Here is an 18,562-nt window from a genome sequence, read left to right as displayed (position 1 = left end):
TGGCAGAGGGCAGAGCTGGGGTGGGAATAGGGGTCTTTCCCTGACCATGCAAACCTCCATTTACCACTTCCACTCACAATTTCTTGATCAGTACTAAACCCCATCCAACTTCTGCGAAATGGGCAGCATACGACTACCGGGTGTCCAGAAACAGAGCCAGAAATTCCAGGGAGTCTCAATGACAATGACCACAATCATATTACAAAAAGTATGAAAGTGAGAAGAATGTTTGTATGTGCGTAAACTGGGTCACTTTGCTGTACAGCAGAAATTAGCATGACCTTGTAAATCAACTATGCTTTAATTTTTAAAAGAGAGAAAGAAATCTAAAGGAGCTGAAAAGGACCATTGACTACCCTCTCATCTTGCTATATGACCTCAGTAATCATTTTTATGTGTTTTTCTTTATTTTCTTTATTTTTCCTAATTTTGTAATTACATGTACATTTTTATTTCTTTAGATTAGGAAATCCATAAAATAACATAGCCAACTCTACAGTCTTAATAAATGTTGGTATTTTGCCATATTTATTTCATAGCTCAGTTATTTATTTATTTATTTTTTAAATAGAAACTTATAACCATGTGATTCTGTTCCCCTGCCTACCTCCGAAGAGGTGACTGCTGTGTTGAAGTTGGGGTGTATTATTTTGTGGGAGTTATCTTTCTGCAACTTGCCTTTGGTTCACATTTTTATTTATTTATGTATTTACTTATTTGTTTATTTATTTATTTGCTTTTTAGGGCTGCACCTGCAGCATATGGAAGTTCCCAGGCTAGGGGTTGAATTGGAGCTGTAGCTGCCGGCCTACCTCAGAGCCACAGCAACTCGGGATCTGAGCTGCATCTGCAACCTCCACAGCAGCCTGCGGCAATGCCAGATCCTTAACCCACTGAGTGAGGCCATGGATCCAAACCCGCATCCTCATGGATCCTTGTCAGGTTTGTTAACCTCTGAGCCATGAAGGGAATGCCTCTTAAATGCTGCCTGAGTAATTCCTTGTGTGAAACTACTACAACCTCCCCTTCTGGGTCTATTGTTCTTACTCTGAAGCCTATCTCTGGGCTGCCTACACTATTCTGCCTTCTTCCCCAGCCCCTCTGCGCATTTTTGTTTACCTGCACAAAACCTCTCTTCATGCAAATTACTCTCTAAGATTATCTGGTCAGATATTTGACTTAAGGAATATCTATCTATATGTATACTGGCATAATGTTTTGGTCATCTTGTCTGGGGATCTTGACCATGTTTATCCGTGATACCCCTCTGGTCAAGCTCCCTCTGAACCATATCTGTGCAGTTCTCTCTTCAGCACCAGACACAGTTAGGCTCCAGGAGGCAGTTGCTGGAGATGAGCACCTTGCACAGGAGTGCCCCCAACCAAGTGGAGGGAAGGTGAGGGCGGGAGAGAAGAAAGGGAGAAATCGGAGAGGAACCACTAACTATATCACCTATGCCTCACCAGGGACAGAGATTCCTTCTGCCAGAGCTGTTGGTGGTGGTTGTTTTGTTTTGGTTTGGTTTTTTGTTTTGGTTTTTTGTTTTGGTTTTTGCCAACACCAGAAGTGGGCATCACTTACCTTCATGCACTCGGCTAAAATCCTTGAAAAACTTTTTTAACTCATAAGAAAACAATTTAAACCCAGTAATCCTTGTTTCATTTATTTTTAATGACAAACCCATCCTGTAGGGGTTTTCTGCATGAACTTAGCCGACCTCCTTTAAAAGAAATCTCTACCTCAGATGTGGAAATCTATTTGTCCCATTTTTTTCTTCTCTAAGGACAGTAAGTTTTCGTGTATTGCTGTATGTATAATCCCTTTTTAAAGGATTGTGGGCACATTTTACTGTAAACTTGGCCATGGCTTAATGAAATGTAATGTTAGATTTCTTCATATTTTAAGGATTTTCTTTTAAAAAATAATACAGAATAAAGAGAAGGGAGGAGGAGAGGAAAAGAAAAAAAGAATGACTAATGCTTTGGTTTAATAACTAAATAACATTGTGAAATAAACCATTGAGATTTTGTAAGGTAAATATCTGTCAAACCTCATTATTATGAAAATAAGTAATAAAATACTCATCTCACAGGCAGTTCAAAGGAACCCCATTAACTAAACTTGGTAATTAATCAGTAAGCTTTAATGACCAATATAATAAACTTTTTTCTTGTAAAAGCCTGACCTAGTGTAATTTTCGATGAAATGGTTTGCTTTTACAGACAATAAAACTACAAAGACACATCTTAAGAATTAAGTCAGCTGCATGATATGATTATTGGACCATTTGCTGTTAAATGTACATTACACATTATCGGGAAGTTCAAAAAAGTGACATCACATTAGAAATGCTTTTTCTGTTTTTCATATTAAACATAAAGTTCCAAGAAGTTCCCATTGTGGCTCAGTGAGAACTAGTAACGAGCCTGACTAGTATCCACGATAATGCACCTTCCATTCCTGGCCTCGCTTAGTGGGTTAAGGATCCCGCATGGCCATGAGCCATGGTGCATGCAGGTCACAGGCACAGCTTGGATCTGGTATTGCTGTGGATGTGGTGTAGGCCAGCAGCTGCAGCTCTGATTCTACGCCTAGCCAGGGAGCTTCCATGTGCCATAGGGGCAGCCCTAAAAACGCAGAAGAGAAAAAAATGTTTAAATAAACATGAAAGTTCCAGAAGTTATGGACATAAGTGAAACGTGTGTTCCTCTCTTTCCCCTTTTTTAAATCCATTACTGTTCTCTGTTACGTGTAGAAGCATGACATCTAACTTCCATGTTTATGAAAGTTTAGAAGTGACCTGTGTAGACGTTTAATGATACTAGCCCATGCATAAGGAATGAATCCCTGCAAACTTTATTTTATACTAAGGAAGAACTCTTCAAATATGTGTAAGTAACCCCTGTCAGAGTTTGGTTTCACTTTCTTCTTCTTTTTTTCTTTTTAAGGCTCACCTGTGGCATATGGAGTTCCCAGGCTGGGGCCCAGTAGGAGCTGCAGCTGCTGGCCTACTCCAAAGCCTCAGCAACACCAGATCCAAGCCGCATCTGTGACTTACACCACAGCTCACAGCGACACCGGATTCTTAAACCCACTGAGTGAGGCCAGGGATTGAACCCACATCCTCATGGATACTAATCGGGCGCTCGTTACTGCTGAGCCACAAAGGAACTCCCATCTTTGGCACATTGATTCTTATTCTTGATCTCTTTGTTGTTGTTGTTGTTGTTGTTGTTGTTGTTGTTGTTGTTGCTGCTATTTCTTGGGCCGCTCCCGCGGCATATGGAGGTTCCCAGGCTAGGGGTTGAATCGGAGCTGTAGGCACCGCCCTACGCCAGAGCCACAGCAACGCGGGATCCAAGCCGCGTCTGCAACCTACACCAACAGCTCATGGCAATGCCGGATCGTTAACCCACTGAGCAAGGGCAGGGACCGAACCCGCAACCTCATGGTTCCTAGTCGGATTCATTAACCACTGCGCCACGACGGGAACTCCCTCTTTCATTTTTTAAGTTTATTAAATTGTTCAAAGGTAGGGAGAAAAGTTTATGAATTTTTTGTCTTTTAACAAATGCAAATCTGCTATGTCCCTGTGGGAATTAAGCAGTGCTGTGGTTGGTCTGGCTTTAAAAATTAAGGCCTTACTAACAAAACATTGTAAATCAACTATACTCCAATATAAAATTTTTAAATATGTGTTAGATGATAGGAAAAAAAAAGACTGAATAAACAAAATAAAATAAGGAGCTGGCTTAAGAAAAAAAAAAGTGCCCTAATATATAGAGTTATTAAATAGCATTTTTCTCTCTGAAAAAAAAAATTAAGGCCTGTAGTTTTATTTCCAAGCAAAAATCAAAACATTCTCTTTTTCTGGATAAATCTCTGGGTAACACATCTAAATTACACATTACTGTGCATCTTTGTTAGAATCATGGAGTGCTTAATTTTAGCATTTTGTGACTATTAACCCATAGACTTCAAATGTGAGGGAATGTGAGTAAAATAGTATCTAACTTTCTATTTGCAAAACTGAATATTATGACAGTATTTTCCTCCATCCAAAAAGTCATGCTGGCTCCCTATCTATTCTTTGTGTTATTAAAATTCCTTCATAAAAAGGATAAGCCAAAAAAAAAAAAAAAAAAAAAAGATAAGCCATAAGGATTTACTGTATAGTGCAGAGAACCGTATTCAGTATCTTGTAATAACCTAGAATGAAAAATAATCTGGGAAAAAAAAAAACATAACTGAGTCACTTTGCTGTATACATGAAACTAACACAATATTATGAATCAACTATACTTCAAAAAAACAAAAATTCCGTTTCTACTTGCAGTATAGCCAATGCGTATTCCAGACGGAGAACAAAGATGGACTTCCTAAAAAACACTCAGTACGCATTTAGAGTATTTGAGTTCCCTCATCATTAAAATGTGGTTGGTTATTTTGCTTAAAATCTTTGAGACAGAATCTTAAAGGGTAGGATGTCTTTGGGATGATTTGTGTCCAGGTAACATCAATCTCCCAGACTTATTTTGGCTTTGTTTTAGTGACTGTGAAAGAGTGGATGTTTGTGGAAAGTAAATAGAGTTGAGCAATTCATTCTTTTTTTTTAAATTAAAGTATATTTGATTTACAGTGTTGTGCCAATTTCTGCTGTACATCAAAGTGACCCAGTCATACATACATATATGCATTATATTATCTTCCATTGTAGTCTATCCCAAAAGACTAGATGTAGTTCTCCATGCTCTACAGTAGCACTATAGTTCCTCATTGCTTATCCATTCTAATTGTAATAGTTTGCATCTACTAACCCCAAACTTCCCATCCATCCCACTCCCTCCTCTCCTCTCCCTTGACAACCATAAGTCTGTTCTCTATGTCTGTGAATCTGTTTCTTTTTTGTAGATAGGTTCATTTGTGCCATATTTTAGATTCTACATATAAGTGACAGCATATGGTATTTGTCTTTCTCTTTCTGATTTACTTCACCTAGTATGATATTGTCTTGCTTCCTCTATGTTGCTGCACATGGCATCATTTCATTCTTTTTTACGGCTGAGTAGTATTCCATTGTATATATGTACCACATCTTCTTAATCCATTCATTTGTCATTGGACATTTAGATTGCTTCCATGTCTTGGCTCTTGTGAATATTGCAAGCAATTCATTCTTTTTTCATGTTGTTTTTTTGTTTTGTTTTTTTGGCTGCACCCCAGCATGTGGAAGTTCCCGGACCAGGGACTGAACCCATGCCACTGCAGTGACCCAAGCCACTGTAGTGACAATTCTGGATCCTTATCCCACCGTGCCACAAGAGAACCCCAGCAATTCATTATTAAAATTTCAAACAGAGTATTTTCTAAAATATCAAAAAAATTACAAAGATTCAACATTGATTTTAAAGTTCAAAAGGTGAATAGGTGCGCTAATTCAAATAATGTCACTTTGAACACAAGGAAAAACAGAAAAGAAAGCAACCTTACACAAGAGCAAACTTGTGAAAAGAAAAACTTTAATGTGCATTAGTAACTAATGTCAGTAAGATGGAAACTAAAATACAAGCATTAACATGAAATATAAGACTGTGGGAAGATACAGGAGATAGGTAATACTTTCATGCAGAAAATTATGATAAAAAAATGGTTCCCTAAGTGAAAGCAAAGGTCAGAGTACTTGAAATGAAAAATAACAATTGCCTTTTTATTCAGCATGATAATGAATGCATTTGGAGCTCTTCCTAAACCTAATCTGATTAATGGTCCTTGAAATATGCTTAATTTGGGTAGTCGAGGGCAGTGTATTCTGGAAGAAATGCAACCAAGATACCATTTGGGTGCAAGTCTTAAGAGTTGTCCCCATAACTAACCTCGAGGAAATCTCTAATACGTTAAAGAATTGTAGTGTAAATTATGATGCTGGGAAATCAGTGTGGAAAATGGGAGTCACAGAAAAATAATTCTAATTCATCCTGATTAAACACAGAATTAGCAAACTGAGGCTAACGTGGTCAGACAGCAAAGTGATAGGGAGTTCCCACTGTGGTGCAGAGGAAATGAATCCAACTAGTATCCATGAGGATGTGGGTTCGATCCCTGACCTCACTCAGTGGTTCGGGGATCCCGTGTTGCTGTGAGCTGTGGTGTAGGTCACAGATGGGGCTTGGATCCCACATTGCTATGGCTGTTGTCTAGGCAGGCAGCTACAGCTCCAATTCAACCCCTAGTCTGGAAACTTCCATATGCCTCAGATGCGGCCCTAAAAAGCAAAAAGCAAAAAAAAAGACAACAAAGTAATGACGACCACAAATACCAGTAAGAAGAATTTTTTTTTTTTTTTTTAATGTCTGAACAACCTAGCTAAGAGGTGGTTGGAATATCTGGGACAAAAGATTGATGTGTGCAAAATCATGTAGTCATTATTGGTAAGAAAGCATATGCAGGGGAGTTCCCGTCGTGGTGCAGTGGTTAATGAATCCGACTAGGAACCATGAGGTTGCGGGTTCGGTCCCTGCCCTTGCTCAGTGGATTAACGATCCGGCGTTGCTGTGACCTGTGGTGTAGGTTGCAGATGCGGCTCGGATTCCGCTTTGCTGTGACTCTGGCGTAGGCTGGAGGCTATAGCTCCGATTCAACCCCTAGCCTGGGAACCTCCATATGCCGCGGGAGCGGCCCAAGAAATAGCTAAAAAGACAAAAAAAAAAAAAAAAAGAAGAAAGCATATGCAGACTCTTTTGGAAATATTTGATGTCATCACTCTTTGTACAGTAAAGTAAGAATACTTACCCACATGTGCAATGGGGAGCATCCCCTCGTTTGCTTACCACGTGTTTTTGGTGTCACAGGTATTGTAAGCCAGTTTACATTTTGTCATTTTTAATTTTTTTTAGCAGAATGTTAACCAAGGAGAACCATGAATAAACCACTTCTTACAACTGTAGAAAAAGAAAAGAAGTTTTATTGCAAGAGATGTACAAATGAGAGCTAAATTAAAATGAAATATTTTGTATGTTTGTGGGCTTTCCGAAACTCTCTTAACAGTCCTCTGGATCCAGAGAAAATCATTTCAGCATCTTAGTCTTATGTGTGTCTCTGACAGTGAACACTGTTATTTCTGTTCTCATGAGAACAAATACGAACGCTGATCTGACCTTGATAGGAACAGCTCTGGGAATTGTTTATGCTCAGAGGTGAGGACACTGCTGTTGTACCAGTTGTGGACTGTGTGGACTGGGAAGACCCTTAAAGCTCGGGTGCTCTCTTCGCCCTTCTGTAGCCCGCCCCTGACTGCATAGACTTGGCAAGTCATTGTCTGTGTCGGTGTTATTTCGATAACTTATTTTACACTTCTATGGGGGTCTTTTCTCTCAAGTATTGAAAGTTGTTTAAAACTACTGACATAAGGCTTATCCCACAAAAGAAAAAACCAATATAAATGTGCTAAAAAACGAATGAAACTTTTTTTAACCCACATCTGTCAGACTCTGTGTGTGTGTGTGTGTGTGTTGTACTGATTTCACGATAACCTTTTATCTCCTGGACACTTAATTTGTCACTTAGGACATCTGTGGTTACGGATAGAAGGACCATTTTGTAATTGGTCACCATGCCAGAGGTAAAAGCCATTGCCATTAAGCCTCTGGGGAGGGAGAGCTCTTGGCAGGGTTCACCGTCAGTGGGTGTTTAGGTTTTTTTTTTTTTTTTTTGCAGTTTTGTCAGGTCTTTGTTCCCTTGGGGGAATTTGTACCCAAAGAGTATTGAGATTTTTCTGTTGATTTTTTTCCAAAAGCATGTGTTTTCTGCATTCCTATTTTATGGTTCCCTGCAAAGAAGGAACATTTTCTTTCCTTATTTGGTTTGGATTTGATTAGCAATGTTTGGGATTAGTTTAGTCTTCTTAAAGTAGAACAATGAGAGGTAGCAGAGGGTGATGGAAATTGCCCTGAACTTGGGAAGTAGAATCCTGGTCTCAGCTTTTCCTCCAGCCAACCCCAGCCAAGGGCCTCACACCACTGAAGTAAGCGACATCTTTAGGTTGGGTGCAGATGAAGTCGTGGATAGATGCAAACACTGGGCACTCAACCATTAATGAATTTTAAAATTCTATTTTCCTCATAATGATAATAACAGTAACAGCGATAACAGCTGTCAAGTATTTTATAGATGTTCTTTGTCATTTCCATAACAACCCTAGAAGATAGGTCTGTATTATTTTTCAGATAAAAATGCAAAGGTTTGCTGACTCATATAGGTAGCAAATGGCAAAGCCAAGATTGAGATTTAAGCAGGTCCAGCTCCCTGCAGTTGTCCCCAGTACTCTAAGCATTCAGGCTACCAGTAGGGGAGTAGAGGCACAGGGGTTTTAGAATTAGACAGTTCTGAGTTTAAACTCAGCTTTACACCTTCAAGCCATGTGACCTTGGGCAAATTGTTTACCCTTTCTCTAATTGTTAAACTGTGCTGTGAGCAAAATCGCATCTGCATCGTAGAGCTGCTAAGGGTAAATGCGCAAAAACCATATAACGCATTACAAATGGACAGATGTGCCGCAAATGGCGCTTTTGCCCTTGGCCACGTATTTATAATCATTATTTCCAAGTAAAGAGGCCTAACAAGAAGATATTTATATAAAGTGATATTTTAAATGATTAGATTTTATATAAATATCAAGAAACATTTATTTATTTTGCTTTTTAGGGCTGTACCCGTGGCATATGGAGGTTTCCAGGCTGGGGGTCTCATCGGAGCTACAGCTGCCAGCCTACACCATAGACACAGCAACACCAGATCTGAGCTGCATCTGGGACCTATACCACAGTTCATGGCAGTGCCGGATCCTTAACCCACTGAGAGAGGCCAGAAATCGAACCCACAACCTCATGGTTCCTAGTCAGATTCATTTCCACTGTACCACAATGGGAACTCTAAGAAATACTGTTTTATATATGCATCTCTTTCTAAAAGTTAATTCTTGAGTAGTTTTGAGTAGTTTTTTTTTTGTTTTGTTTTGTTTTATTTTTTTTATGTTAACTTTTGGTCTGTTCACAAAGCAAATTATCCCAGTTTAATGGGAAATGGTCTTAAGATCTGTTTTTTTCAGAGATGGTGTAAACCACATGTACCTGAGCAATGTTTTGGTACAGCCTTTTTTTTTTTTTTTTTGTCTTTTTGCTACTTCTTGAGCCGCTCCCGCGGCATATGGAGGTTCCCAGGCTAGGGGTCGAATCGGAGCTGGAGCCACCGGCCTACGCCAGAGCCACAGCAACGCGGGATCTGAGCCGCGTCTGCAACCTACACCACAGCTCACGGCAACGCCAGATCGTTAACCCACTGTGCAAGGGCAGGGACCGAACCCGCAACCTCATGGTTCCTAGTCGGATTCGTTAACCACTGCGCCACAACGGGAACTCCCTAAAAATTAATTCTTTCATAAACAGTATTTTTTTTTTTTAATGTCCTTTCTCTCCTCTGAGATGACAAATAAATATCTGGGATTATCTTTCTATTTACTTTGGAGGAATATGACTATCAAAGTGCAAATTGGACCCAAGTAAATCTGCCCCTGCCCTGTTCCTTGGCCCTCTGCACCCTCAACATTTACCCAGGGCTCCAGAAAGCATTTAACCACATTCCAAGGGATTTCTCTCAATAACACATCGAGAGCTTACTGTCTGCTGGGCACTATCCCAGGCACTGAGGTTTGGGATATTTCCAAATGTAAAAGTCCACCGACTGTGCTAAAGCAAAAGAGCAATGCGTACCAGACACCTTTAGAGAGAATACGCTTCTTTTTTGGTCAATAACCTGAAGGTATTTGAATCAGTGACTTATCACTACTTCTGTTCTTCATAAGCATGGATCGCCTTCTTAACAGACACTGCTTCTAGATGAGAGGCGGTGTAAAGAAAACAACTTCTTCAGTCAGTGGGAAAGTAATCCAAGAAGAAGTGTTAGGACATGCGTGTATTTACCCAGAAACAAGTAACACCCAAGAGACTATTATTATTTACCAGCTCTTGTGCATTAGTTTATTAAGTGGCTTAATTCTTTACTTGGACACCGTTCTGCACCCACTGAGTGGTAATAGTATCTTAATTATGATCCCCTTTCCCTTTTATCCCTGTTCGTCCTGCAGTTCCATGTCTTTATTAGGGACATTTCTGAACAACGCCACCTCTGGGAAAGGGCTCTGGATTCACCCATCTGAGAACTCTTTTCTGCATAATTAGCCTAATTTTTAAAAATCGGATCATAGCCGTCATTATCCCAGTATGTTTTAACTCTGTGATGTTACCAGCTTGAATATTGAACTGGAGGCAGTAAACCTTCATAAAGAAAGATGTATACTGTGCTTTATGCATCATCACTGAAAGAATTTCGCTTTGAAGCCCAGTGTGAACACTTAATTTTTATTTGCTATTATAAAAGGGTCTCTTTGAGCTGACAAATATGAAAATATGACTGTGATTTCGGCAGGCGTCCAGAAACTGGAGAGAGAATGATGCTTTTATCTTTTGAAAGTCTTCTGACTACTGCATTATTCTATTAATAGACGGAAAATGGGTAATAACATCCTTCAAGGCCTTCTTCTATTGGAACTGGTCTTCCTACAAACCACAGGGAAAAGATGTATGTGTTGAGTGGCAAGAGTTTACTGTACATTTATTTAAATATCCTGTCTTTGGACAGCTGTTAAATTTATTTAAGAGCTCTGTGTGGCCCAGTTTCCATTTTTTCTCCATTTATATGCTGTCTTCCCTAGAATTGCGGTTAAACAATTAAAAAAAAAATTATACTTTCGTGCTGATGCGCAGTTGCATACATAAGATTTCTCATGAAATGATAGTAAGGAAGCTTGAGCTAAATGGCAGCTTTCCTGGCATCCAGGGATTCTGTATCTGTCTTCTCCTGTTGGAACAAACACCTAAAGACTTAATGAAGGGTTAAGTGACACTCCAGAGGGAATATTTTCCTGGACCCACTAAATGTACCTACTGATCACAGGAGACATTCCTATGAACTCTATTAAAAGGTCTTTAATTAAATAACTATAATAATTTCCATGTTTATTCAGAACCCCAAGTGAAATCTTAATGATTTCCTTTTCATGAAAATTGTCAGAGTAAAAGAACATGCAATTATTTTTACCAATCCTGACTGATTTTGAGTGAGAGCTTAAGAGGTTCTGCCCACACAGCACTCATTTTTATAACCTTGGGAATCTTCAAAATCTAGATTCTAGGCTTTGGGCCTTGCTAGTTAAGCCAGATTTTGGAAATATCCTGCAGACGTTATTATGAAAATATGCTGTGTCAGCCATCATCTTCTACAACTGAACTTAGCAACTTAGAAGAAAGCATAGGTTCTCAATGGAAGCGATCCCTAAACTTGATGTATACTAGGTGAGCTTTGTTAGCGTTCATTCTAATAGGTTTGAAAGCTTTTTTTTTAATCTTCACTGATAAAAGGAAAGCTTTCTCTTGATGATCAAGAGGAGACATGCGAGGGAGTGCTATTCAAAGTATGCCCTCCCTATGTCCTGTGTCCTATGTCCTTTCTCCTTCTAGATTCAATTAATCCTTTTCTCAGGGGTTCATTCCACCCATGCCTTTGTGCCCTGACTTTGGAAGGTTCTTGCAGAGCATGAAGCAAACATGGGTAGGGTTGTTGTTTTTTGAAAAGTTTCTCCCAAGAAGTAACGTCAGAAGAGCACAGCCGAGATGCTTGGTCCTATTCTCCATGAAAGCTTTTCATTTGTTTCTTTGTTAGAAACTGCAGCTTTGACTCTGTGATAACTGTGACCTGAAGTTGCCGTGCTTATATAAATCCTTGCAAATAAACCCAATTGTACCCAGTAAATTTGGAGACATTTGGGGGAGAGGGATCAGAAGACAGGGTTCCCTTTGCTAGAAGCGGACCGGAAACTGGCGGGGCTTTAAATGTCCTTTGCCCCAGCTCTTCTACATTTTACTTGCAGTTTTTTGAACTCCTTCATCTTCAGCAGGCTCACATTTAGCCTCTATTTGCAAATCTCCATTCCCTGTGTCCTGCTTTGTTACTGACAGCCACTTGTTTCGATCTCAAAGGCTTCATTAACTCCCCATTGACACGGTGTCCAGCATTACCTATAACCAATATCACAGTGAATGATAAAGACCACAAACATTGGCTACAGCCTGCTTTCAGTTTCCAGATTTGGCTTTCACCCAGTACTTTTGATCAAGGCACAGAGTCTTCCAGAATGTTTATAATGTTGTAGCACCACTTCATTGGCGTAAATTCGTTCCTCAACCCAGATGGTGATCCGCTTACGAAAGGATTTTTCTTCCGTACTTATTTGTTATTTCAAAACCGGGGGTTGGGAAGAGTAGGTCCATTTTGTAACTGGTCTTTGTGCCAGAGGTAAAAGCCATTGGCAAAGATCTTCAAAGAAGGGGGGAGCTGTTGGCAGGGCCAGGGGCTGGTGGGCGTTACTCAGTTCCGTTTGGTTTATACTCCCTTGGGGGAATTTGTACCCAAAGCATTTGAAGTTTAGTTCTCTACTGCCTCTCACCCTCCCCAAAAGCATATGTTTTCTGCATTCTTTTTCCTGGTTCCCTTTTCATAAGCGGAAGTTTCCTTCCTTATAAGGTTTAGATTTGTTTGAAAACACTCACGACTCTGATTTTTTGGTAACGTAGTAATATTCGGGCACCAAGCCTGCCCCTTCTTAGTTTACGGAGGGCTTACAAGTGCTAATTTACAAAACTGAACTTTGAAATACAGCATAGTGTGGACCAGTCTCCAGAAACCATGCATTATGTAAAATAACTATAAAGTCAAGCGCAGTCTAAGGCCAGTAAGTGAGTTAGGGTAAGCCTGACCCATCAAAACGTTTATTTTCCATTAAATAGCTACTGTGCCAAGTATACAGAGTGCAGAAGACATAGAAGATGCAAGAAGTATAATCTGCCAACCTGCAAACTTATTTGGAAGACAGTTATTGGAGCAAACAAAAACAAAACCTACCAACCAGGATGAGAAAAAAAAAAAAAAAAGGTTAGAAGTTAGGGTAGAGTTAGAGGCAAGGAAATGCCTTACCCCTGGTCATTCTCGATTTGTTTGGTTGTCATTGGGTTTTTGTGCTGTTGATGAAATTGCAGTGTGCTATGTGGGAAAATGTGTATAGCTTTTATATCATTTTTGTGATAATTGGTGGAAGAAAATAAAGGTACCAAAAATAAGGGAGTTGAGATTGGCACTGATAAAAGTGTCTGTTACCACAGTTTACTTTAGGAGGAGGACCCAACTTGAGCATGCCTGCCTAATGCCGAAATGATCCTCAACTCTAAAATATAATAGAAAAGCAAAAGTAAGCTCCCTCAAAACTTGTAAGAGACTACATCAAACTTACTGTCTACCTTCATGGGATTAAATTATGTAATCCTTCATTAAATCTTAATTTGTTTGTTTCAATAGAACAAATCGTATACTTCGTGCACGTGAAATGGTACGAACGTCCTTCACATAATGATGTGTGTACATGGCATCCTGGTGTCACGTAGTATAAAACGTGTTGGCTAGATGCAGCAACCCAAATTGGAGGGAAGATTAAATTTAGGAGAATTTGCCTCCTAAATTTGTCATTATAATATATGCCTGCTAGTTAGTAGCCTATATTAATAGCATATAGCTAACATTAATATCTGTCCTCTTTGTAAGCCAGGTGAACCTAGGACTATCCATTTATAATCATAAGGATTTGATCTTGAGACCATTTATAATCACGATTTATGGTTTATGGAAGCCTTAATTTATGACAGGTGTAAAGCATCCCATATTTATACTGCTCCCTTTAGGAACATCATCATTCATTCTCATGGAGCCCCTTTTAGGTAGAAAATAAATCTAAAAGTAGAGGGTGAATCTAGTGCCCAGAATTCCTGAAGGAATCTGTGACACCATCTTTTCATTTATTTAAATTGCTTGTATTTCAAACAGATTTCATTGAATTAAATTGGCATAAATATGGCTTACTTCCCTATATCAATTTATATCTTTTCTGTGGGGAAACCACTTAGATAGTAAAAGTTTCTATGATACTCTCTTGATACTGGATAATTTAAGAAAACAGTGGGCTCTTATGTAGTAGTCTTAGTCATAAGAATGTCTTCTGGGAGTTCCCATCGTGGCTCAGCAGAAACAAATCTAACTACCATCCATGAGGACCAGGTTTGATCCCTGGCCTTGCTCAGTGATCGGACATTGCCATGAACTGTGGTGTAGGTTGCGGATGCAGCTTAGATCTGGGGTTGCTGTGCCTGTGGCATAGGCCAGCGGCTACAGCTCCGATTGGACCCCTAGCCTGGGAACCTCCATACTGCCAGGGGTGCAGCCCTAAAAAGACAAGAAAGAAAAGAAAAGAAAGAAAGAAAAAGAAAAAAGAAAAGAAAGAAAAGGAGAAAAGAATGTCTTCTGTAGTCGTCATGTGCTTTTTAGTAAACCTAAGAAAATATTCTCCTGATATGATGAGCAACCTAGAGTGTGTCCTTTACAGGGTTTTGGAATGAACTCTAATACCAAAAGCAGTATCTTCTACCTCCTTTCTACTGAACGTATCTCTCACATGTAGGAGAAATGATGCCTGTTTTTATGGAATATTCATTAGGCTCATTGAAACTTACATGACTGTGGGGAAAGGTTTGTTGCCAGAGGACGGTGAATTGCATCACTGTCAAGTGACCTTTTCCTTCTCAGACTCTTCGGAGCCCTAAAGATACCTTCAGCTGAGGGAGAAATGTGGGCAAGTCTATAGCAATAGGAAGGGAAGCCATAGGAGGCTGCTTAGTGCAAATGGAGATCTTTTCTCTTTCTTTTTTTGTTGGCCAACACAGTATATACACTGGGTGGGAAGAGGCAGCCTGTATGGGTATGGCATTTGCAGGTTTATTATGAAAATGTTTTTTTTTATTATTAAAAATTTAACTGGTAATCCATCTTTATTGAGGCCAGGTTCTCCAGGTATTTGTATCACTTGGCTTTAGTTTGAAGCTCCCTATGAAGTTATTAGGCTCCCCATTACTCATGGTAAATGGATAAGCCCATCCTAAGAACAGGAGTAAAGAAAGATAGTACCTAAGTTACGAGCAAGTGTGTCTGTAGTAAACTATCCTGTGCTTTTTTCTTCTCCTGCAATAGAAGGATACAAGCTCTGCTGTGGCTTTTCATTTCCATGTGCATGCTTTCATTTCACACTTGTGCCTTGCTAGGGCTGCTTTGATTGAGAAGCCAAAGGAGCGTGTGGATCAGCTCCCAATGGTGGGATCCACCCATTTATGGTAATCCGCTGGGCTTTCTACCCTGACTGTCATGGCCAAGGTCCTCAACATTGCTGTACACAAAATACTTCACTTTTTATAGCTCTCTCAAATAAGAGAATTATCTTTTAGTATCTAAATTTAATAAAAGGGAATTAATCTTGCACCATAATAGAAAAGCTATTTTTAAAATTGTTTCCTGCTTCTCATTCAGTGGCGTGGTAGAAAGACGCACAGTTATTATTTGCTAACACACATGTATAGTCAACTGTAGTGTTGTAATTTCCAGAGTGCTCATTTTTTATAACAATTTTCGAGTGGTAGAAAAAGCAGTCACATTTATGCTGACTCCTGTTTGACCCATAGAAGAAATACACATTCTGGTTGTGCTTTTCTCAAATGACTATAACCACCAGTACTTTACATAACTCTTGACTTTTCAGAACAAGATATTTAGTTTTGAAATAATTCCATAGAAGGAAAAATAATATTTGCCCTCACTTCCTCTCTTTGTCTCTCTTCTCTTCTATCCAACCAGTCTGCATGTCTGTATGTGTTCATTTTTTAAAATTTATTCTGCTATCTGGAATGCTTATCTCTACAAAGCATTAGATAACTTTGAGGCATGAGGCTAAGGGAATTGTTTCCCTTTAACTGTATAAAAGCTCTAAAGATCTCTCTTGGGTACTCTGTATTTCTGTTTATAAAAGAAAATAATGAAATTTCAGGAACAAAATCACAGTGCTTTTGCTAAAGTATAAATACGTGGGCTTTATACAGACTGGCAAATGCATTAGTCTTAAAGCAGACGTCCAAGCTATGGTGGGAGGTTGGATGACACCATTTTTACAGTAGGAAATCATTTCATTCTGAATGTGCAGTGGGCATCGGTTACAGCGGTGAGTTTTATGTGGTGTAGATGCCTGTTGGAGGTGAGATAAGAGACAGTGCAGAAGGTTTATATGAACTCGGCTGAGCCGTGGATGATGTTCTTGAACCAGGCATCCTGGCAGCCATTTCCTGGAATAACAAGGTCCTTAGGATATCTTTTTTTTTCCAAACATAGCACATAAATATATTCATACTTAGAGAACATAGGAGTGAATACTAGTAATAATTTGTAGAATTTGGATAACTAGCTATATTTGTTTGTAAAACCCTCGAAGATGGCTCAATTTATGCCTCATATTTATATATTTTTAAATTTAATTTAATTTAATTTTTTTGTCTTTTTTTGCTATTTCTTGGGCCGCTTCCGCGGCACATGGAGATTCCCAGGCTAGGGGTCGAATCGGAGCCGTAGCCACCGGCCTACGCCAGAGCCACAGCAATGCAGGATCTGAGCCGCGTCTGCAACCTACACCACAGCTCACGGCAACGCCAGATGGTTAACCCACTGAGCAAGGGCAGGGATTGAACCCACAATCTCATGGTTCCTAGTCGGATTCGTTAACCACTGCGCCACGTCAGGAACTCCTATGCCTCATATTTATAAAGAGTATTTAGCAAAGCCTCTTCTCTCCTGAACCTGAAATGATTTGCTGATTTTAATCCTTTATTATCCACACTTCATAGGGAGCTTGGAGAAGTAGAAGTGAAGAGAAAGATCTGAGAAGTTACGGGATCTTTTGTAGAGAGACCGTGGCCAGAACAGTGACATGATTTTCTACCCAAATGCTTACATTTACCCTGAAATTTAAAAAAATATTGTTAATCCAAATGCTGATCCTCAAATAGTGCCCTCATTTAATGTCTAAGTTACTGAAACCATACCCTCCTTCCCATCTCCTGGCATTCAGATTCTCCGCTGTTCAAATCTGAACTGTAACCAAGGGCCCATTTCAAATCCTGCCTCCTCCATGAAGACTCCAGGAACCTAAGCTCCCGTCAGGCCATCCCTGTGCTCACCAAGGAGGTAGAGCTTGATGATGTGTTTATGCAGTGCCTCCTACACTCCAGGAGTAAGCTATGCTTTCCATGCACCCTCTCCCCTAGTCCACAAGATAGCCTAAGCGATATTATCCCCTCACGGATGAAGAAACTAAAGCTCAGGGAGACTAGGAGACATACCCAAGGCCCCATGGTTAGTAAGAGCAAAGCCACAATTTGAACCCAGGCCAAGGGTCCAGAGGCTGCCACTCTGTAGACCACCTTAAGTTGCCCCCTGGTTCAAGTCAGATTTAGGGGTGGGGGTGCTTGAAGATGTTTAGTTTTCATTGCTCTGTAATTAGCCCCACATCTGTGCCTTGTTAAATGCTTTTAATTTCAAGTTCCCAAACACAACCACCAGACTCTTAGTTCCCTGTCCTTTTTTCTCCCTCTGTGCTCATTTTTCAGGAGCAGAATGTGGTCCTAGATGTATGGTCCTTATATATGTCATAGTACACGTGCGGTCAGTGTTTATGGAAGTTCATAAGGACCCAGCACTATCGCTTTTCTACTAAGGAACTGGTTAAATGACTTGCATAATGTCCCAGTTAGTAAGCACCCAAGAAACAAAAGATTCAAGAAAAAAAAGTATCTGTATAAATAAGTTAAAATTCAGAATTAAACTATAATCTTGAGGAGTTCCCTGATGGTCTGGTGGTTAAAGGATTTGGCATTGTCCTTGCTGTGGCTTGGGTTCAATCCCTGGCCCAGGAACTTCCACATGCCACTAAGGGCTGCCAAGAGAAAAAAAAATTTTTTTTAAATTGGTGCTTCAGAGGACATAGGTTTTCTTAAAGTGTGGGAGGCTTTTGTGAAAATGCTGAAAGACACTTAAAAGCACTTTTTGAGGGATTTGAAATTTTTATTTTTTCTGATACAACAATTTCCTGATTTGATTATATTGCTTACTTTCTCCATAAGTTCATTGATACTAATTTGGATATTTGGAGCTCACAAATTTCATTGACTTTGATAAGAATTAGGAGAAAGAGGGAGTTCCCATTGTGGCTCAGCAGTAATGAACCCAGCTAGTATCCATGAGGATGCAGGTTCAATCCCTGGCCTCCATCAGTGGGTTAAGGATCCAGGGTTGCCATGAGCTATGGTGTAGGTCACAGACTCGGCTTGCATCATATGTCACTGTGGCTGTGGTGCAGGCCCGAAGCTGGAGCTGATGCAACCCCTAGCCATATGCCGTGGGTGTGGTCCTAAAATGATGAAGAAAAAAAAGAAAAAATGAATTGGAAGAAAGAGAGAAAGTATACAAAGGAGAAAGAGAGGCGCATACATGTGTACCTGTATTTGGTGGGAGAACATTGCAGCACCCTGTGCCA

General features: G+C 39.8%; 1 protein-coding gene and 2 long non-coding RNA genes across 5 annotated transcripts in view; all 3 read left to right on the top strand.

The window, feature by feature from the left end:
* Positions 1-18,562, top strand: part of ARL15 (ADP ribosylation factor like GTPase 15) — a 442,112-nt gene that overhangs the window by 379,763 nt on the left and 43,787 nt on the right. The window lies entirely within an intron of this gene.
* Positions 332-3,820, top strand: LOC146395548 (uncharacterized). Its single transcript, XR_014831333.1, has 2 exons — positions 332-2,548; positions 3,001-3,820. It is a non-coding gene; the product is annotated as an uncharacterized LOC146395548 (long non-coding RNA).
* Positions 7,679-13,348, top strand: LOC146395547 (uncharacterized). Its single transcript, XR_014831339.1, has 2 exons — positions 7,679-8,723; positions 9,208-13,348. It is a non-coding gene; the product is annotated as an uncharacterized LOC146395547 (long non-coding RNA).

The sequence above is a fragment of the Sus scrofa genome, chromosome 16 (genome assembly GCF_054392235.1).
Source record: "Sus scrofa isolate SSC_HxYL_T2T_F1_AM1 chromosome 16, Sscrofa_HxYL_maternal_Yorkshire_Landrace_v2.0, whole genome shotgun sequence".
Classification (NCBI taxonomy): domain Eukaryota; kingdom Metazoa; phylum Chordata; class Mammalia; order Artiodactyla; family Suidae; genus Sus; species Sus scrofa.
Note: the sequence above shows the minus strand (reverse complement) of the source record. Positions and strands in the feature narration are given on the sequence as shown.